Raw genomic sequence first — 22,972 nt, forward strand, 5'->3', positions numbered from 1 at the left:
TTTTTAGTGATTAGCTGTGATTGGCCACGGCTAATCACATGACAGATGGGCTGTGATTGGCCCAGCCAGTGCATGTCATCGACGTGACCATTCACAGCTAGACACTTGTATACAATGGCTGTCATGAAAGGAAGCCATCAGTTGTATACAACTGTTATGTGACCTGCCATGTCACAGCAGGTCACATGGTACTGGCAACGAAGCTGGTACACAGATCTGTCATAGGCCGTGTCCGATGTACATGGCCGGTGACAGATCACGCCACAGCGCAGCCCTGCGGGCATGCGCATTCTGAGAAGGAAGCCATATGGTATCCTCCCGGAGGGACGGAGTGTTGCCCGGCCGCCATTTGGCCATAAGTCAGGTGGCCACTGGTTAAATGTATAAATTATCCACAGGTGCCAATCCCAAACATATACTTTCATCTTGTGACCAGACCTAAAAGTATACAGTGCTCTCTGCTAAAAATGTATTCTTTTTATTACACTTCTTATACTTCACTTAAAAAGTAGTTTAGGGCTTTTACAATGGGATAACCTCCAACAAGATGGCCACCCGCACACTTTCAGCACCTCCGTTTTGAGTCAGGTTGCTGTTGTGGCTTATGAGATCCCCAATTAAAGGGGAAGATGCAAATGACCCAACTAGTTAGGGCTGGTCAAAAGGTGACAGTATATGTATGTTGGTGATGGGACTAACAACTGTAAATGATTTATACATTGAAGGTCACAGGGGATTTATGGAGAAATTAAAGTGATATGAGAAGTGTTCTAAAGATGATCATTTTTGGAGAAATCAAGTAGTACACATGGACACTTGAGTGGATAATTGTTTTTCAGTTCTGAAAGACACTTCAAGTATTTATATTATTTTAAGAAGATTAGCATTTTTGGAGAGTTCATAGTGGCACAGTTGACATCAAGTACACGTGGACAATTATTTGTTTTTTGTATGTTCCGTTTAATCCTCAAAGTGTCTCTAAAAATAAAACCACAGACAGTTTTGTTCATCCCTTTGTTTCTTGCTTTATTGTGTATTCTGGTACTTGTGTATTTTAGTTTTCATTTGTGCATATTTTCACGATACACATTTTCTAAGTACTGTGCAGCAGTGTTTATGTTTTACTGCTATCACAGTGATCTCCACTTACTTCTTGATCCCGTACTGAGCTGCTGCCCTACTGCATTCTGAACACAGGTCACCTGCTCAACACGGGTGTCATTCAGAGAATGTGGTGCATTCTCTAAACGAATGCAACATGTTCCCCAAATGGATCCGGTGGAGCGGCGGGGTGGTAACGTCACACTCTCCACTTCATCCAGAGAACGTTTTGCCATTCATTCAGAAAATATTTCTGTACTCACTGTTTTTAGAGAAAAAAACATGGAAAAAAATCTCCATGTATTGTAGAGATCTCTTATATTGTTTTACAATTTTGCTGAGACATAGGCTTTAACAATGTACCATTGAATAGAAAATATATTCGTCCAACCTTTAAGAAAAATATATGTCTAAAACACGCAAATAAAATGGTCAAAAGAATAACAGTACCAGCATCTGGCAGATTTAACACAAAGTAGGTCAGTAAAACACACTGATCTCCTTTATCTGTTAGTCTGTTCTGAATGTGAAGTGTAATCTACAGGAATGATGTTGGCATCAGTTAGTCAACTGGCCAAACTTTACAGTCAGTTGCTTGGAATGTTTCTGTAATGTTTTTAAATGAGAACGTGTTTAAAAAAAAAAAAAAAAAAAAAAAATGCACACATGTAGTACCATTCATTCCCTAGGGCTAGGTTCACACCTAAGTGATTGATGTGGCTTGCGCTTGCATGGGCACAGCAACCCATTGATTTGACGCACTGCATTTTCAGATGCGTTGGGTGCCATAGAGAATTAATGGCATCCCTGGGTGCCTGCTAAAAAAGCAAATGCAGTTTTCCTGCAGGTGCGGGAATTCGTGCGATTTACACACATTTGCATATATAAAAACCTAGCTTTAGATAATTTTGCTGGAAACTGAAGGCAAAACAATTATCTGCACTACACGTACCAGCGATAAGGCCAAAAAATCTTGACACTCAAACCTAGATTGTCTGAATAGCTGGGTGTTCAGATTTTCTGTGAGGCTAAAGCACCCAATTCACACCTAGCTTACATTTAGACATTCCCAAAGGACACAATGGGGTTGATTTACTAAAGCTGGAGAGTGCAAAATCTGGTGCAGCTGTGAATCGTAGCCATCCAGCTTCTTAAGCCTTGTACACACTGTAAGCTGGACTGAATTAAAAAAAAAAAAAAAAAAAAAAAAAACACCTGAAAGATCACGGTACTAACACAAGTAGTGTTGGTACAGCGATCTTCCCTGCTGTGCTATTGTGTTTTGACAGGGGGACTGCCCCCCCACAAGAACACACTGGTTTGCACTTTCAGCTATTGGCTGAACCCACTGATTGGAAGCCAATCGGCATACTTTTTTTGGTCATGCCCCTTCAACAGAAGCTGGACAAACATCTGGCTTCTGTCGGACTGGCAGCCAGACAAACAGGCCCGAATGTTGGCTGGTTTCTGTTGAAACAGCCGATACCGTCCGATATTTGGCCCATGTGTACTTAGCTTATCTTCAGCTTGTTCAATTAAGCTTTAAAGTGGTAGTAAAGTCTATTCTGCAATATTTTCATTTTTGGTAAACTCATTCAATGAATCCAAGCTCTTCAAAGCTGAGATAACATGCACTGCACTAATGCATTCACACAATTTCACAGTAACCATGAGAAAAAACATGAAATAAAAGAATTTGAGTAGTTCTCCAGCTATGTGTGATTAACCCATTACCCTAAAATCAGTTCTGATATCGCTGTTTTACTAACCTGACAGATTATTATTCTAAAAAGGAAACCTTCATTTGGTTTGCAAATATTAAAGATTCTAACTACCAGCAAGAATGAGTCAGAGTCCTTACATTTAAAGAGCACCTGTCATTTTAGATCCATCATGGCAGCGCCGGTTAGTGGGCATCCACTCACCTGCTGCCTCCACATCCCTCACATTGTTGTGTCACTGCCGCATCACCAGCCATCCCATAAAGTGAATGGGACTGTCGGTGAGTCAACTGCAGGTCAGAGGAGCCGCCGCTGGGGGACAGAGATGACAGTTGCTCTTTAAAAATTATGATTTAAATCAAATCCACCCTGGTACATACTCTCTGATGGAACAGTATGCCCGTGCCGTTCCTTAAGAGCTGTGTGCCGTAAGGAATGACATCACCGCGGCTCGGTCATTCAAGCCACCAGAGCCTGTGAACCAGGAAGGAGGACTGAGTAAAGATGGAAGCCCTGTCAGTGGTGACAGCATGCCGTTAGAGGGCTTTTCAATGCATACTAGCAGATTATGGCATTGTCTTGCACTTGAAAAGTATTTTTTTTATAATGATCTGGTTTACTACTGCTTTAACAAAAAAAAAAAAAACATGGAAGCTGAGCCGATCGGCACCACGTATTGCACTTTACAGTTTTAGTAAATCAACCCCAATGTTCAGCCCGTCCTTTTACTTCTTTACTCAGAATATACATAAAGTGTCTTATACTGGTAGAGCAAGCAAAGCTCTGGAGAAGCTCACTAAAAATTCAGCCTTTTGATGCTGAAGATGGGTCTTTTTAACCACTTCCCGTCCAGCCGTTGTATATAAATGGCCGGACGGTGGCAGTGCAGGGTTGGGTGGCCGTTTATAAACAGCTTCCCCACTCCCTGCTTGTGCGCGCTCCCTGTGACCACGCAGCACCGCGATCTGGTGCCCGCTGTGTCCTCCGGACACAGTGGAACACCGATAGTCGGACGGGAACTCTATGCGAGGTCCCGATCATGCAATCACTGATTGGCCAATCAGCGATCACATGCAGAGTAGTAAGCAAGATGTCACTTCTGACATCATTGCTTACTACGTGTGAAATCTGTGAATGATCACAGAGGTCACATGGTACAAGGCTATTCACAACAGCCTTGTACCATGTGACAAGCTGTGACCAAGCACAGCTCACACAGTAGTTCTCAATGGCTGCAAAAATGCAGCCAGAGAGAAGGAGAAATGATTGCTTTTACAGCCTTTATGGGTGTAAAAGCAATCAGTGTAAAAAAAAAAAAAATATTCATCAGCCCCCACAAGTAGTACAGTGTCACCATGGTGACACTGTACTGCTAGGGTGACAGTATGTAAAAAAACAAAAAAAACAAATATACAAAATAAAAGAAAAATGTAAAAAAAAAAAAAAAAAGGTTTCAAAATTATAATTTTTGGTTAAACTAATTTGGGTTATTTTTTTTTCTACTAAAAAGATAACGGAAAAAATTTTGGCCAAGATTTATGATGAAATGTTATTTATTTGCAAAATTTTATTTTTTTTCAAAATTTTTGGACTTTTTCATTTACATAGCAAAAAAAAAATAAAAATCCCAGTGGTGAATAAATACCACCAAAATAAAGCTTCATCTGTCTCAAAAAAATGGTCAAAAATTCATATAGGTACAGTGTTGCATGACCGCGCAATTGTCATTCAAAGTGTGATAGAGGTGAAAGCTGAAAATTGCCCTGGTCAGGAATGGGGTAAAAGTGTCTGGACAGGAAGTGGTTAATGGATTCTTAAGTTAATCTTTAATGGTCTAAAGAATATACAAATGCCCGTCATGCAATTATACAAGAACATCCAAGAAATAAGTCTAAGCCCTCATGCACACTGGACCTTTTGATAATGCTGGCAATGTTACCTGTGTAAAGTCATGTTAAAACGTGAGTTTTCCAGCTTTTATAGCGTTTTTGCATTAGTGTTTAGCAACGTTTTCTTGCGTTTGCAGTTTTTAGCGGGTTTTTTTCTTTTTGGGGGGTGTCAAAAAATTTCCAAAATCACCGGTTTGTGGTGTTTTACCGTGTTTTTCAGCGTTAGAACGTTTTTATAGCTAAAAAAAGCTACTAGTTCGGAGGGGTTTTTCCAGCCAAAAAATGCTAATTACAGTCTGTGTGTGTATGGACACATAGGATAACATGCTGGGGGTTTACTAGCTGTAGAAATAAAACATCAAAAGCCAAAAACAGCCGCTGTAAAAACGTCCAGTGTGCATGAGGACTAAAAGAAGTAAAAAAAAGCAAAAAAGTACCCTAGGAAACTTGTCAGATGGGTCACACTCAGAAGTGACACAGGCTACAAAATAATTCTCTGATGTCACAAATATTTATGATTTCTGCCTCGTCTCAATGAAGAAAGAAAAGTATATTGTGAGCAACACTTTTTACCTGTCAAAGCATAAAAGGTAAACTGCATTGTGTCCTAGGTCAGGCAGATGTCTCCATGATTGTCATACTTGAGGAAACTACTGCTGTTTACAGAAGAGAATATAATGCAGTGATAAGCTATGTAAATAAAATACTGGCATATACTAATAACAAATGTTAAGCAGTTAGGCATGTCCAAGCCAACACTCCTCTATCAAAAGGAACCAAAATCAAACAATACTGATAATATTAGCAAACAAAAGCCAATGGCAAATATACAGTAATACCTCGGTTTACAAATGCCTCGGTTAACGTCATTTTTGGTTTACGAATGAAAATCCATTGAAAATAATGCCTCGGTTTACGAATTATCAGTGCTCATTTTTAAATGCAATTGCCAGCTTTTTTTTTCTTCACTATAGCTCACAGAATTAGTTGTCACTTTCCCGGAGTTAACGGAAACTTTGTTTCTTTTAAGAAACTAAAATGAAAAACAATGTTTCTCTTAACTTGGGGAAATAAACTAAAAGAAAAAACTCTCTTTCCTTTAGCTGGGGTGACAGTGACAGCTGAATTTCTGAGCTATATTGAAGGAAAAAAAACAAAACAAAACCGGTAATTACATTTAAAAACCGGCACCATAATAATAATAAAAAAAAAAAAAACATGGAGTGGGGTCCCCCCTCCCATCCATACCAAGCCTTTCGGGTCTGGTATGGATTTTGAGGGGAACTCCCATGTCAAAATGTTAAAAAAAATAAAAAAAATTAAAAAAAAGGCGTGGGGGGTCCCCACCACAATCCTTACCAGACCCTTATCTGAGCATGCAGCCCAGCAGGTCAGGAAAGGGGGGGAGGGGCGAGTGAATGCCCCCCCCCTCCTGAACTATACCAGGCCACATGCCCTCAACCTTGTCCCTATGTTGATGGAGACAAGGGCCTCTTTGCCACAACCCTAGCCGGTGGTTTTGGGGGTCTGCGGGCAGGGGGCTTATTGGAATCTCCTTTAACAAGGGGGCCCCCAGATCCCCCCCCCCATGTAAATGAGTATGGAGTACATGGTACCCCTACTCATTCACAAAAAATGTAGTGTGAAAAAAACAGCAAGTCCTTATTAAAAGAAAAAGCTAAAAGAATGTCCCCTGCAGTAGATCCCATGTCAATCACAATGCCCGCAGTCACCGCCGTTGCCGACTTGGAAAAAGAATAAAAAAAATAAAAAAAAAGGCTCAGCTTCCGATGATGGCTTCCAGCCCTCTGCCTGCTCCAGTGGTTTGAGAGTTCTTAAATATGTAAGGGGCGGGGCCACCCGGGGACATCGCCCAAGTAACCCTGCCCCATGTGACATCACTGATGGCAGGCATCATGATTGACATGGGATCTACTGCGGGGGACATTCTTTTAGTTACTTCTTTTAATAAAGGACTTGTCAAAGACCGTGTCCTGTCTTTTTTCAAACTACACTTTGTTTTTTGTGAATGAGTATGGGGTACCATGTACCCCATACTCATTCAAATGGGGGGGCAGGATCTGGGGGCCCCTTGTTAAAAGGGGCTTGCATATGCCGATAAACCCCCTGCCTGCAGACCCCCACAACCACTGGCTAGGGTTGTGGGGAAGAGAGCACTCCCCATGTTGAGGGCATGTGGCCTGGTATGGTTCAGGAAGGGGGGCGCGCTCGCTCATCCCCCCCCTTCCTGACCTTCATGCTCGGATAAGGGTCTGGTATGGATTTTGGGTGGGACCCCCATGCCATTTGCCCTCAAAATCCATACCAGACCCATAGGGCTTGGTATGGATGGAAGGGGGGGACCCCTTGCCGTTTTTTTAATTATTTTTTTAATTGCCGGCAATTCTTTTACATTCAGCTGTCAGTGGGGAACCCTGCTGACAGCTGAAACATTAACACATGGTTGTCACTACTAAAATACTTCATGACTTGATAAAATACCTCATGCAGTATTTTTGTAGCTTTACTATTTTCTGACCTCCGGAACGTACTAATTGGTTTTCAATGCATTACTATGGGAAACGGCGTTTTGGTTTACGAATTTTTCGCTATACAAAAAATCCTGCAGAATGAATTAATTTCGTAAACTGAGGTATTACTGTACACTGCTCAAAAAAAAAATTAAAGGAACACTTTGAAAAGACATCAGATCTTAATGGAGAAAAATATCATGGATATCTATACTGATATGCACTGGGTTATGTGTTAAAAACGTAAGGATGCACCATCGTTTGATGGAAATGAAAATGATCACCTACAGAGGACTGAATTCAAAGACATCCCGAAAATCAAAGTGAAAAAATTATGCAGCAGGCTAGTCCATTTTGCTGAAATTTCATTCCAGCAAATCAAAATGGTACTCAGTAGTTTGTATGGCCCCTATGTACTTGTATGAATGCCTGACAACGTCAGGGCATGCTCCTAATGAGACGGAAAGTATCCTGGCAGTGTCGGATGGACCAAAACATGATGTCCCAGAGGTCTTCTATTGGATTTAGGCCAGGCAAGCATGGGGGCTATTCAATGTTATCAATTCCTTCATCCTCCAGGAACTGCCTGCATACTCTCACCACATGAGGCCGGGTATTGTTGTGCACCAGGAGGAACCCAGGACACAGCAGTTCTCGGCTATTGTATTCAGCAGCTTCTGTATACCTGAACACCCAATTGGATACAAGTGCTGTTCAGCTGAGAATTTTTGGACTGGCTCCTTCAGCTGAAAATCAACTGAAAAATGCACTTGTCAAGCAGGGGACTGCTGATAGGGAAACCTACAGCTTGAATTTCAGTCAGTTCAGCAGGAAATCTTCCTTTTGGACTGTAGGTAGATGAGGGAAAAGGCACCAGGGATGTTTAATTCTTATTGCCCGATACCCAGGATATGTAGTTTAGGGTGCCGGGCAAGAGGTTTCTTTTCCACATTTAGTCCTGCTGTGGGCGCTTAAGCAGTAGGGTCAAGAGCTGGAGGACGACCCCCCCTCCTTCAGCCGTCTGTGGGCTGTCCCATCTAGGGACTGTGGCTCTGAGCTCCAACTGCTCAGCTGGGGGCCAATTTTGTTGTGATCAAATGCTTTAAGGGCAGATAAGGGATCTGGGGTCTTACTGAACCCAGATCTCGCCATAAAAAGTACCTGTCACTGCCTATTGCTGTCACAAGGGATGTTTACTTTCCATGTGACAGCAGTAAAAGTGGAAAAATGAAAGCGACAGTATAAAAATAAATATTTAAAAAAAATTCTAAGCACCCCCATTTTAACACACAAAGGCGAACGCACAAGTTGGTCCTACGCACACAGCGATTGTCCCCTACACGTATCACCGCAAAACGTCAGATCAAGGACAGTAATTCTAGTACCAGACCCCCTGTGTAAATCCAAAGTGGTAACCTGTAAAGGCTTTTAAAGCGTCGCCTATGGATAGTAAAATGTACGTTTGTTGCCGATGCACGGGCTTGTGCCATTTTAAAGCGCAACATGTTTGGTATTCATTTACATGACGTAACATAATCTTCTATATTTTGCCCAAAAAAATGGGTTGTGTATTGTGAATTTTTGCATAAAAATTCAAAAAAGTGTATTGTAAAAAAAAAAAAAATTGCTTTGAAAAACCGCTGTGTAAATACCTAGTGACAAAAAATTGCAACACCCACCAATTTATTCTCTAGGGCAGTGGTCTCTAAACTGTGGCCCGGGGACTGGATGCAGCTCTTTCCTTGCTTTTATCTAGCCCCAAGGCACTTTTCCTCCCACTGACACCAGCGATGGGGCACTATTCCTCCCACTGACACCAACGGTGGGGCACTATTCCTCCCACTGACACCAACGGTGGGGCACTATTCCTCCCACTGACACCAACGGTGGGGCACTATTCCTCCCACTGACAACAACGGTGGGGCACTATTCCTCCCACTGACAACAACGGTGGGGCACTATTCCTCCCACTGACAACAACGGTGGGGCACTATTCCTCCCACTGACAACAACGGTGGGGCACTATTCCTCCCACTGACAACAACGGTGGGGCACTATTCCTCCCACTGACAACAACGGTGGGGCACTATTCCTCCCACTGACAACAACGGTGGGGCACTATTCCTCCCACTGACAACAACGGTGGGGCACTATTCCTCCCACTGACAACAACGGTGGGGCACTATTCCTCCCACTGACAACAACGGTGGGGCACTATTCCTCCCACTGACACCAACGATGGGGCACTATTCCTCCCACTGACACCAATGATTGGGCACTATTCCTCCCACTGACACCAATGATTGGGCACTATTCCTCCCACTGACACCAATGATGGGGCACGATTCCTCCCACTGACACCAATGATGGGGCACTATTCCTCCCACTGACACCAATGATGGGGCACTATTCCTCCCACTGACACCAATGATGGGGCACTATTCCTCCCACTGACACCAATGATGGGGCACTATTCCTCCCACTGACATCAATGATGGGGCACTATTCCTCCCACTGACACCAATGATGGGGCACTATTCCTCCCACTGACACCAATGATGGGGCACTATTCCTCCCACTGACACCAATGATGGGGCACTATTCCTCCCACTGACACCAATGATGGGGCGCTATTCCTCCCTCTAATACCAAAGATATATTGTTTACTCCCTCTGCTGCCAGGACAATTTCTATTCCCAATGACCACAGTCTGGCCCCCCTAAAACCTGAAGGACAGTAAATTGGCCATTTGTTTAAAAAGTTTGGAGACCCCTGCTCTAGGACCTTCACTTTAAAAAAAATATATGTTTGTGGGTTCTAAGAAATTTTTCAGCAAAAAACAACATTAAAAGTTTAAGTTGCCATAAAGCCCCAGACATTCCTAAAAGCATCTCTACCCAATAAAAAAAAAACATCAACCCTTCATATTTTCCATCCTGGCAATTTTCTTTTTTTTTTTTTCTACCAGTACAAGTAGATTGACGTGAGGGACAAGTAGACTGGGACCCCAATTTATTCCCTTGGACAAGTAGCTTTTTAACCGCTTGAGCTCCTGAGGATTTACCCCCCTTAATGACCAGGCCTTTTTTTGCTGTTTGGCGCTGCACTAATTCAAATGATAATTGCGCGGTCATGCAATGCTGTACCCAAACGAAATTTACGTCCTTTTCACACAAATAGAGCTTTCTTTTGGTGGTATTTTATCACCTGTGCGCTTTTTATTTTTTGCGCTATAAACAAAAAAAATTTTGAAAAAAAAACAATATTTTCTACTTTCAGCTATAAAAATATAGATCGTAAACTCAAAGTTAGTCATAAATTTAAGCCAAAATGTATTCTGCTACATGTTTTTGGTAGAAAAAAATCCTGTGCATTAGCGGGCAAACTGGCGCTATCTGGGAGGGCGCTAACACTATCGGAAGTCGCCAGCGACACTGATACAGTGATCAGTAAAAAATCGGTTCACTGATCAGTGACACTGGTGACAGGGCAGTAAAGGGGTTAACGGGGGGGGGGGGGGGGAGATTAAGGGGTTAAATGGGATTACTGGTGTACTGCTACATGTTTTTGGTAGAAAAAAATCCTGTGCATTAGCGGGCAAACTGGCGCTCTCTGGGAGGGGCTCTAACACTATCGGAAGTCGCCAGTGACACTAATACAGTGATCAGTAAAAATCGGTTCACTGATCAGTGACACTGGTGACAGGGCAGTGAAGGGGTTAACTGGGGGGGGAGATCAGGGGGTTAAATGTGTTCTAGAGTGTTCTAACTGTGGGTATGTGCTGTTTTACTAACAATTTGTATGTCTTCTTCTCTGTCTGGAACGGAATGTGTCCAGGCAGAGAAGAATGACATCATATCCTGTCCTGTGTAACTGTCAACACAGGACAGGATAGGACAGGGACCGATCATCTGATTTCAGCCAGACATCACTGGCTGAAATCGAATGATTGATCCCTCCGGGATCAAATGGTGTCACCCGCGGGTCGGTGGGAGCGCACGCGCGCCTCCTGCCCGCGAAAACGTCGGGAGCGCGGACCCAGTTTTAAAACATGCTTTTGTGCCCCAGTGCCGCCCTGCACACGTATATATGCAGTGGCAGGGCGGCAAGTGGTTAAAGAATTTCTACACCCCTGCTAATACCAGTGGTTTTAGCGTAGACTAGATATATTTACTGATGCAATTGTGAAAGCTAATTCTGCTTTCAATTTAGCCTAGCGCAAATATTTAAAAGATGCTTACTGCTGAAATGTTATGCAAAATATGAAGGTGCAATATATGCAAAATGAAGTGTCGATTACCATGGACCCTCAGCAGTAAAATCTGACAAGCTCGGCCAGTCAACACCTGACCACAATCACCTCCCTTCAACCCACTGTGGCTACAGTAAATGCATTGCAGTCAATCCTGCATTTAAAATATTTAGGCTGCAAAATGCTGCGAAGGACCGAATACCTCTTCCATGCAGCCACTTTCAAGTTTAAAAGCAGCAGGGCTGTGCAGTCAGCCATCACAGTAGACAGCTTTCAGTTCTCAACAGACTACAAGTATACTGATCAGCGCACTTGTAATCCACCGAATCTTCATCCAGCTTTCTAACAAAGCTTGTATGGAGGTACAGGCAGAAAGCTGGAGGGAGAGTGTGCAGGTGCCTGACATTGCACCAGTGATCCAATGACTTGGGATGCAATACATTGCAGGTTCCTGTGTAAAAGGAAAAAAATAAATAAAGAATAATAAATTTTTTAAGCTACAAACACATGTAAATTTATTTAAAGGTGAACTTGGTTAACACCTTCCTACCTGGCCTTTAGTCAAATGACGACTGCGCGGGACCATTCACCATTATGGGAGGATATCATATGACATCCTCCCCACAATGTGCCACACAGCGGTGCAATCTGTCACCTACTGTGTACACCAGACAGTGGATGGCAAATCAATGTTCCAGCATGCTGCGGTTACCATGTGATCGCTGTGACCAATCACAACAGATCACATGACAACTGTACACAACGGATAGCGTCCACAATCATTGTGTACGATTATATTAATCTATGTGATTGGTCAGAGTGATCACATGGTACAAATGGGTTGTTTGGCCCTTTTTGTACCATGTGATTAGCTGTGGCCAATTACAGCTAATCACAATAGTACACACTGAATGAACTGATTTAATTAGTTAAAAAGAAAAAAAAACCCACTGTTCTAAGCAATCAGTGTGCAGAAAAAAAAAATCCTGATCACCTTCCTAGAGTAGTACCGTAGTAACAATGTATTGTTCTGGTCATACTATATATAAAATATTGTAAAAAAAAAAAATAATTTAGAAGAAAATGAAAAAAAAAATATATATTTTTTTTTACATACTGTCACCAGTCAGTGTTCCTCATCACGCCCCACATGCGTTATATAATGGCACTGTACTGCATGGTTTTCTTTTTACTTCGTTTACAAAAAAAAAAAAAAAACCACCATGCCTCTTACTAAATACCTTGGACTATCTACTTTCCAAAATGGGGTTATTTGGGGAATATTTGTACTGTCCTGGCATTTTTGAGCCCTGAGAAATAAGATAGGCCAGCAGTACATTAGGATTGATCAATTTCAAATATATATCCCATAGCTTGAGCTCTAATATTCCTACAGACTAAATAATATACACCGATTTGGGTTATTTTAATCAAAGAAATGTAGCAGAATACATTTTGGCCTAAATTTATGAAGATTATTTATTTGCTAGATTTTATAACAGAAATGAAGAAAAACATTTTTCAAGAAGTTCAGTCTTTTTTCATTTATTGCTTATGAATAAGCACTACGGAGCATGAAACGCGTTGACTTTTTTTCCTACTGTATCATCATCTGTGTGCCAATGTTGTGACATGGATTCATTTATCATGCTTCACTAAACCTACACATTTTAGTGCAGCCAATTTAACTGATTTCCTGCTGTCTCCGGAGGCGAGCACCTCTACACGTGTTGGACAGATCCTGTTAAACTACCTGCAGCGGTGTCTCTTCTCATTGGATAACAGGTTCGTACAGCGTACAGCACTGCTTCTAGCAGGGAAACCTCCCTGCACCGATCCCATGCTGAGCAGAAAGTGGGAGAGAAGGGAGTGTGGGGATGTATATGTCAGCTATCAGGTGGAGGATGGAGGCAGATGTTCCGGATTCTCAGCTGTAGGCTTTCCCGTGGCTGTCTTCTACCTGCAGGGATGACAGTATGGACTAGAGGGCCTTTGATTGGTCAGCACTGTGATGGTGCTGACCAATCAGAAGCCATCTAGCCCGTACTGTCATCCCTGCACTGAGAAGAGGGAAAGCCAAAGGGATTTAAAATCTCCACGGATTTCTCTCCTCTCCTTGCAAAAACTACAGTACGGTCTAGATGGCTTCTGACTGGTCGGCACCCCCCTACAGGGAGCCATGTTAAATAGACTGGAGTGATTTTCTGCAAAATGCAATAAAAACCACATAGGTGTGAACCAGGCCAACGGCAGGAACTGAGGGAGATTCCTTTTTCAAGATGAAATACAAACTGAATTTCCACTTTTGCAGTCAAATTTGTTTATGTGTTCCTATTTACAGTGCACTCCCCAGAATAGAGCATCTATAAGTGTAGGCTGCAATTTTTTTTTTTTTTTTTAAGTTATGCAATGTGAATGGGGACATGTAACACAAAGTAGGCGCTATCCCAATACGGCTGCAAAAGTGGAAATTTACTTTAAGATGAAAACCACACAGCAAAGACTGAAGTCTGCAGCACTATAGGCTTCCTGCCAGGGTTTAGTGACACTTTAAGCAATGCATCTTGAATTTAATGGAAATTTTAATAGCGGGGGGGTCAACTGGATTTTAAAAGTCTATAACTGATCATATCTTCTGCTAAAGCAGTGTTTCTCAACTCCAGTCCTCATGGACCCCCAACAGGTCATGTTTTCAGGATTTCCCTCAGATGAAACAGCTGTGGTAATTACTAAGGCAGTGAAACTGATCAAATCACCTGTGCAAAATAATGGAAATCCTGAAAACATGACCTGTTGGGGGTCCATGAGGACTGGAGTTGAGAAACACTGTGCTAAAGGAAGGAGAGGGTACTTTTCTCCTCTGAATCATTCAGCTGTATGTGTATAATTTGACTAATCAGAGAATATGCAAGTTAAAGAATAGCATTGGCTTGGTTAAAAACTGGAAAGTATCCTTGAAAATATTTCAAAAGGACAGACAAAAGCACAGTCTCCACAACATGTCCATGGTCAGGGTTGAGCTTTTATAATTACTGGTGGCAAAAAAACCCTACTGCAGTGACAATGTTAGGTGATTATGCAGCAACATATGCAGCATTTACAATTATACAAATCCTCAGACGTCCTTTTTGACCTTGTTCTTAACTTGTGTACAGAGGCTCTTTAGAACAGAACTTCTAAATGGTAAAAACATGCGTTGGATTTAACATACTAGTACTAGCCTAAAAATAATTCTTACAGACAATGTCATTAGAATTTTTAATAATAACTGGGAAAAACCACCATGGCAAAAGAATGGAGGGAGACTACTGACTACTTCATATATCATTAGTAAGATTAAAAGCAAGTCCCTGGAAATCTGTGTGTGAAAGAGGATCACAGTAATTTAAGAGGCCTGAAATGACAGTTGTCCAGGTGGTAACTGATAATCATTAATTTAGCAGATGACATAATTCTGTCACACAAAAAAAAAAAAAAAAAAAAAAAAAATGATTTTGCGGGGAGCAGTTGAATCAGTAATAGAAATATTTTTTTTGGGCCAGCTTGGTCAAAGTAAACCTGGAATTCTACTTTGAAACGTGTTTCCACTTTTGTAGCCAAACTGGGATAACGCCTACTTTTTTCTTTATATATAAAAAGTGCTTACCTTAACCACTTGCTGTCCCTCTACTGTTTTTAAACGGCAGGACGGTGTCACTCTAGGGGCGGGTTGCCGTTCATAAACGGCACCCGCATTTTCTAGTTGTGCGCGCTCCCTCGGAGCGTGCAGCACCGCAATCCGGTGCCCGCTGTGTCCTCCGGATCGTCGGACGGGACCTCTGTGTGAGGACCCGATCATGTGATCACTGATTGGCCAATCAGTGATCATATGCAGAGTAGTAAGCAAGATGTCACTTGTGACATCATTGCTTACGTGTGAAATCTGTGAATGATCACAGAGGTCACATGGTACAAGGCTGTTCACAACAGCCTTGTACCATGTGACAAGCTGTGACCAATCACAGCTCACTCAGTAGTTCTCAATGGCTGTAAGAATGCAGCCAGAGAGAAGGAGAAATGATTGCTTTTACAGCCTTTATGGGTGTAAAAGCAATCAGTGTTAAAAAAACAAAACAAAAAACCTTAATCACACCCCACAAGTAGTACAGTGTCACCATGGTGCTGCTAGGGTGACAGTATGTTAAAAAAAAAAAAAAAACAAATATAAAAAAAAAAAAAAAAAAATGTAAAAATCTTTTTTAAAAAATTATAATTTTTGGTTATAAACTAATTTGTGTTATTTTTTTTTTTTACTAAAAAGATAACGGATTTTGGCCAAGATTTATGATGAAATATTTATTTGAAAATTTTTAGAAGAAAAACACTTTTTTTCAAAATTTTTGGACTTTTTCATTTAAATAGCAAAAAAAAAATAAAAATCCCAGGGGTGAATAAATACCACTAAAATAAAGTTTTATGTGTCCCAAAAAAATGCTAAAAAATTCATATGGGTACAGTGCTACATGACCGCGCAATTGTCATTCAAAGTGTGATAATGCTGAAAGCTGAAAATTGGCCTGGACAGGAAGGGGGTGAAAGTGTCCACACTTGAAGTGGTTAATAGAAAGGTTTTTTTGGAAACACCAGCATGGTAAAATCCTAAGTTATTGTATGAGTGGGCTGGGGAGCTAGATTTGCCATATTATCCCTATCTATACTGTGCTGACAGACCTCATTAGTTGTAATGGTTTGAACGCTGTCCATCCTAACAAAGGTTAGATATTAACCAACTGGGCTTCTCCATTGTATGCTAATGAAAGCTAGCCCACACTGTCCCTAAGGCAGGCCATAGACGGGCCGTTTATCGGCCGAATGTTCGGCCGATAACGAAAAATCGGTCGGCCCTGTTGCCGATGCTGCCACCCATGTCCACAAAAAACGGCCATTTTTCACGGAGTTTCCAGCATGACCGATAAAAATAAATGAGGAGATCCGCGAAAACGGCCGACGGCTGGCCCCACTAACGGCGTGATGTGCGGACGAAAGTTCGGCCGATAAACGACCCGTCTATGGCCTGCATTAAGCATGGTACACACCAAGTTTTTTTTGTTCAGCACAGCAGGCTGAACAAAAAAAAAACCTGACAGATCTCTGTACTAACGCAAGCGGTAGTATTACAGCGATCTCCCCCCCACTGTGCTATTGTGTTCTGAAAGGGGGACTGCCCGCCGCCAGAACACACTTATGTGGAAGCCGTTCAGCCAAACTTTTCTGGTCATGCTCCTTCGAACGAACATCCGACTTCTGTCAGCCGATTTCAGTTGAACTGGCCAATACCGCCCGATGTTTGGCTCGTGTGTTCTTAGCTTAAAGAGTGTTACTGCTCTGCTGAACACTGATAGAAGTCACAAGACTGCTCTATCTGCTGATGAGAAAAGGTGTTTAGCAGTTTATATTTACTAAGATAATTGCATTTCCATGTTCTGTGTACTGTGTGAGACCAGATATAGAGAATGCAGGGTCCTGGGTTTAATAACACTTTAAAACCTGCCATTCATGGACCAAAATTCTGCCGTTTCAGCAAGGACCAGATGAATCTCGAACCATGTATTGGCACTTTAGTTGTACAGAAGTCAATCTACTTCAATGGACTTCTGGAGAACAGCACTGATTAACCTATTCTGATGACAGTGAAGTCTCCCACCTATGAGAATGCAAACTCTCAGTGTGGAGTGTGTGAATGGGGAAAGCAAGTTATTTTGTTTTCATTTATCCTGCTGCTTGAACAGGAAAGAAAAAAACTAATCTATGGGATGCTTAAGCCTTTTTTATTGGGACAGATCACACTGAACTTGCTGAGAAACACCTGCAGTCACCCATGACAACTTCTCCCAAGAAACATCTAAAAGGTTTGATTGATTTATTTCTCCAATTGTAGGCACTCTGTGTGAATGGGAACAAACATAGTGGGGTTTTCTGAACTTTGACTGCAAATGTGGAAATACGCTTCAAGAAGGTAGCAGAAAGCAAGCAAACAGTGCCCACTTTTGAGCCGGCTATGGCACAGTTGTACACAAGTCTGCAACTGACAGTTAAATATAGAATTTGGAACAAACAGACAAAAAAAAAAAAAAACTGTTCTCCCAGAAAACACTGCACATTTAAAATTTTGATTTTTCACCCCAGCAGGAATTCTGAGGAAAACGTCTATAAGGGACACTTGTGCTGACAGCCTAGGGGAGTTTCTACCTCTTGGGAGAAATTTATTCACCTCCAGTTGTATCTAAGGAACAGGAAGGAAAGGAACTTTCCTGAATGGAGATGTGAAAAACCCTGACTGGGGTTTTCATTCTTCCCTATTAGCCAGCTAATGGGCCCCCTACCCGGACCTGGCAGCGCTACAAGGGGGCCAGGCAGCGAACCCCTGACCTGGAACAGGCAGCGAACCCCCGACCTGGAACAGGCAGCTCTACAGAAGGCCAGGCAGCGAACCCCCGACCTGGAACAGGCAGCTCTACAGAAGGCCAGGCAGCGAACCCCCGACCTGGAACAGGCAGCTCTACAGAAGGCCAGGCAGCGAACCCCCGACCTGGAACAGGCAGTGCAACAGGGGGCCAGGCAACAGGCCCTCGACCTGACAGTAAACAAGACACCGGTTCCCCGACCTGGAACTGGCAATGCTACAGGGGGCCAGACAGCAGGCACTCAACCTGACAGGAAACAAGACAACGGGCCCCCGACCTGGAACTGGCAGCGCTACAGGGAGCCAGGCAGTGGGCCCGCGACCTGGAACTGGCAGCGCTACAAGGAGCAGGGCATGAACAGTGTTCAGCGCTGCATCAGCTGTGACTGGCAACATTCATCCTCAGGCTTCAGAAACACAACATAGAAGAATTGGAAGTGAATAAGGTCTTGTACCATCATTATCACAGCACACATCTGGACCCACTATATATTAACTCTTTATCTTGTTCTAAAAACCAAATTGGTAAATGAGGGCCTGTAGTTAGAATGTGGTATGGTGAACATGCAGGCAGCTAAGGCAACTCATAGCAGACATGACAGCAGGAAAGCAGAATATGACCGGCTGTCTATTATAGAGACATGTTGTGTCCATCCCTACAATGTACAGAGACAAGAATATGGGTGAGGCCTACAGCACAGACAACACTATCCCTGTACATGTCTCAGTCAGGCCGCCCAGACCCCACTCTGCAGCCCACCCCCAGCCGCTTATAGTGACCCTCTCACCGCCGGGACACAGTCCTCCTCAGCCGTCACCCGCAAGTTACCGCCGCTGCACCAAACCGTCACGTGTCCTGCCGGGAGTGAAGCAGAAGGGGAGGAGTTACTCACTAAAAGGGAGGAAGCGCTTCCAGTAACCCCCTCCTCAGTGAGCACTTCCCTGCTCCTTTCCCGATTGGCTGCAGCGCGCACCCTCGGCGGGACTAACAGGAATCGGCAGACAGCGAATGGATGGAGCTGCTGCCACTCCTGCACTGGGCGGAGACCTTCCAGGACCTTCTCTTCGTGGATAGCACCGATTCGTTGGCGAAAGCGCTGAGCTTGAGAGGTGATTGGCTGCGGGAGACGGAGAAGGAAGAACAGTGATGCGGAAAGAGGAAATGAGTTCGTCAACGATTGCTTCTAGCGCTCCATTCATTCGTGTTTGGCAGGATTGTGTGGGGCTGGGATGGAGCTCTCGCTGGTTCAGCCCAGATAACGCCAAGGAAGACAAGACGGGACTTGCAGTCCGGATAGTATCGGGTTTTCTTTCTATAATACTGGTTTCTATAAAACCTATCACCATGCAATCATCCGCACACAGGAAGTGGAATCTGTCTTGGCAATGACCTCTGATGCAATGGGGGAGGTTTACTAAAACCGGAGAGTGCAAAATCTGGAGCAGCTGTGCATACAAACCAATCAGCTTCTAGATACAGCCCTGGAAGCTGATTGGTTACTATGCAGAGCTGTACCAAATTCTGTAATCTCCAGTTTCAGTAAATACACCCCACTGTGTGCTACAATAACTAGGAACGTGTTTGTGCTCAAATTCATTTCAAAGTGATTCTTCTTTATTTTTTTTTTAACATATCTATACTTACCTGTTGTGTGCATTGGTTTTACACAGAGCAGTCCGGATTCTCCTCTTTTCACGTTCCCCCACAGCTTGCTAAGCAGGTGTGCTCCCGAGCCGTGGTTCTGTTTGTCCATTCACACACACAGAGCTGCAGCTCGGCCCCACCCCTCCCTCTCCTGATTGGCTTAATGGCTGTGATTGACAATCAGGAGTGTCGTTTTGTTGATATTTTAAGACACTGTTGGTTTAGAGCTGTGCTTCTCCACCTTTTCTCAGTCAAGGCACCCTTCAAATTCCTGCACAGTCTCAAGACACCCCATTCTAAAATGTAAAAACCTATTCTTCACACATCCAGTACACCCAACGTTAGAAATGATTTGTTCTTCCAAAGCAAATACACCTTTGCACACTGGTACTGACTAGTATTCCAACGTGTCTCTTATTTCTCTCCCTAAGGCTGGCCATACATTATACAATTTTCTTGAGAATTTTGCTTTAGATTTACCAAAAACCATATAATTTGAGGTCAAACCTAAACGACACTTTCAATTGTATCCAATTAGGCAAGCCATTGCACTACATAGTTGAAGGTAAATTTAAAGGAAATTGTACAGAAATTTTTACGAAAATTGTATAGTGTATGGCCAGCCTTAGAAATGATTTGTTCTTCCAAAGCAAATACACCTTTGCACACTGGTACTGACTAGTATTCCAATGTGTCTCTCTTATTTCTCTCCCTAAGACTGGCCATACATTATACAATTTTCTTGAGAATTTTGCTTAATGCAGGCCATAGATGGGTCGAAAATCGGCCGATTTTTCTTTTAAAAAAATGAAAAATCGGTCGTTCAAGCACCCGACGTTACCAGCAATGGTAAAAAAAATCGGCCGATTTTCATCCCGTCTACAGCTGGCAAAAGTGTCCCTGCAGAGAGCTCTGCTATTTCTTTGACAGTTCCTTGACATTTATAGCGGTTGCAACAATGTATCTATTTGTATCCATTTAGGATACAGATGTTTTTATTTGGAAACAAATAGATACATTGTTGCAACCACTATAAATGTCAAGGAACTGTCAAAGAAATAGCGGACCTCTCTGCAGGGACACTTTTTGCTGGACTGGAATTCTGCTTCTTTTTCATCCTCTTCTTCTTCATCTTCCTCTTCTTCTTCATCCTCTTCTTCTTCTTCTTCATCCTCTTCTTCTTCTTCTTCATCCTCTTCTTCTTCTTCTTCTTCATCCTCTTCTTCTTCTTCTTCTTCATCCTCTTCTCCTTCTTCCCCTTCTTCTTCTCTTCTTCATCCTCTTCTTCTTTTTCTTCTTCTTTTTGTCTTCCTCTTGCAGGTCACGGCTCATGCGCAGATTTTTTTATCGGTAAAAAATCGGCCAATTGCCCATCATTGCCGCGAAAATCGGCCGATCGGCAAAATCGGCCAATTTTTTTCCAACTTTACCGATAAAAAAAATCTGCCAAAATACTGAAAACGGCCGAACAATTAGCCCACTAACGATCCGAAAATCGGCCAATTTTCGATACATCTATGGCCTGCATTAGATTTATCAAAAACTATATAATATGAGATCAAACGTAAACAACACTTTCAATTGTATTTCATTAGGCGGGCCCTTACACTACATAGTTGAAGGTAAATCTAAAGGAAATAGGACAGAAAATTGTAAAGTGTATGGTCAGCCTTAGACTGGCCATACACTATACAATTTTCTTAGTTTTCCGACCAATTTATGCCCAATTTCTTTTGGATTTACCTTCAACTATGTAGTGCAAGGGCCTGCCTAATAGGATACAATTGAAAGTGTTCTTAGTTTGACCTCCATATTATGTTTTTTGGTAAATCTAAAGCAAAATTCTCAAGAAAATTGTACAATGTTTGTAGACACCCCCAACGGGGAAGTATTTTATGTGCTTGGGTGTAACTTTAACTGCTTGCCGACCTGCCGCAGTGTTTTTACTGCGGCAGGGCAGCACCTGTACGCACAGTGCCGTCTTTTAACGTCGCTGTGCAAAACAGGTAGGGGGCGCGCGCCCACCCTACCCGTCCCGCCAATCATGGCAGCGGGTGTCCGTCACCGGCTCCCGGTGGGTCATTTCCTGCCGGGTGCCAGCGATTACAAGTAATCACTGACAGATAGCAGAGCTACAATATAAACAATGCAGCCGTGCTGTCAGTTCAGAGCATGCTGAACCGGAGAGAAGACTTTATCTCTCTGGATCAGCGTGTTCCTGTGAAGTACACACCCCCTGCCCCCTAGTAAAACACTCCCCTCACACAGTTAACCCTTTCTTTACCTAATATAAGTTAACCCCTTCCTCCCCAGTGCCATTCATACAGTGTCAGTGTGTTTTTTTTTTTGCACTTATCATTGTATTGGTGTCGCTGGGGATGTCAGTGACCCCAAGTCAGTTTTCCCCCGGTGTCAAAATGTCCACCGCAGTCCCGCCATAAGTCGCTGATCACTGTCATAAATTGCTGGTCACCGCCAAAAGTCGCTGATTGCTGCCATAAGTCGCTGATTGCCAACATTATTAGTAAATAAAAAAAAAAATCCCAGTATCTTTCCCATCATTTGTAGACTCTATAAATTTCATGTAAACCAATTAATTTACACGTATTGGGATTTTTTTTAAGCAAAGACATGTCGCAGAAATGTATGACTAAATTTGATTTTTACATTTTTTTTACTGGACATGTTGGTTATAAACTAATTTGGGTTATTTTTTTTTTTTTTTTTATTAAAAAGATAACTGAATACATTTTGGCCAAGAGTTATGAAGAAAGTTTATTTATTTGCAAAATTTTATAAGAAAAACACTTTTTTAAAAATGTTTGGACTTTTTCATTTATATGGCAATAAAAATAAAAATCCCAGTGGTGAATAAATACCACTAAAATAAAGTTTTATATGTATCAAAAAATGCTAAAAAATTCATATGGGTACAGTGTTGCATGACCGCGCAATTGTCATTCAAAGTGTGATAGCACTGACAGCTGAAAATTGGCCTGGACAGGAAGGGGGCAAAAGTGTCCGGACTTGAAGTGGTTAAACAATCTATTTGTATCCAGTCAGACAAGCCCCTGCACAACATAGCTGTTCGTAGATCTAAAGCTGGCCATACACTATACAATTTGATACGAAAACTCTGTACAATCTCTAGTCTTACCATACCTATGTAATAGGAGCAAAAAACAAAACATTGCATTTGTATCAAACCTGTCAGGCCCTTGCAGTACATGGCTATTGGTAGATCTGAGGCCAGGTTCACACATATGCAGCTCTGTGAGTCACGTTTTGTGTGGGCATGGCAGTCCATTCAGTTAAATGGGCTTCCATGCCTCCTGAAAAGCAGATAAAAGGTTCTGCAACAATTTAGAATTTGCAGCCTCTACAGAAACCA

At 42.5% G+C, this 22,972-nt stretch overlaps 1 protein-coding gene across 2 annotated transcripts in view; it reads right to left on the minus strand.

The window, feature by feature from the left end:
- Positions 1–18,879, minus strand: part of CANX (calnexin) — an 80,424-nt gene extending 61,545 nt beyond the window's left edge. The window contains exon 1 of one of the 2 annotated variants that reach the window (XM_089654508.1): positions 18,725–18,879. The gene's annotated coding sequence lies outside the window, so the exon portion shown is untranslated. The remainder of the gene's footprint in view (positions 1–18,724) is intronic. The other variant, XM_089654509.1, reaches the window with a different exon arrangement.
- Positions 18,880–22,972: the final 4,093 nt, after the last annotated feature.

The sequence above is a fragment of the Staurois parvus genome, unplaced genomic scaffold (genome assembly GCF_062004578.1).
Source record: "Staurois parvus isolate SC_StPar_1 unplaced genomic scaffold, SC_StPar_1.0 ptg000770l, whole genome shotgun sequence".
Classification (NCBI taxonomy): Eukaryota; Metazoa; Chordata; class Amphibia; order Anura; family Ranidae; genus Staurois; species Staurois parvus.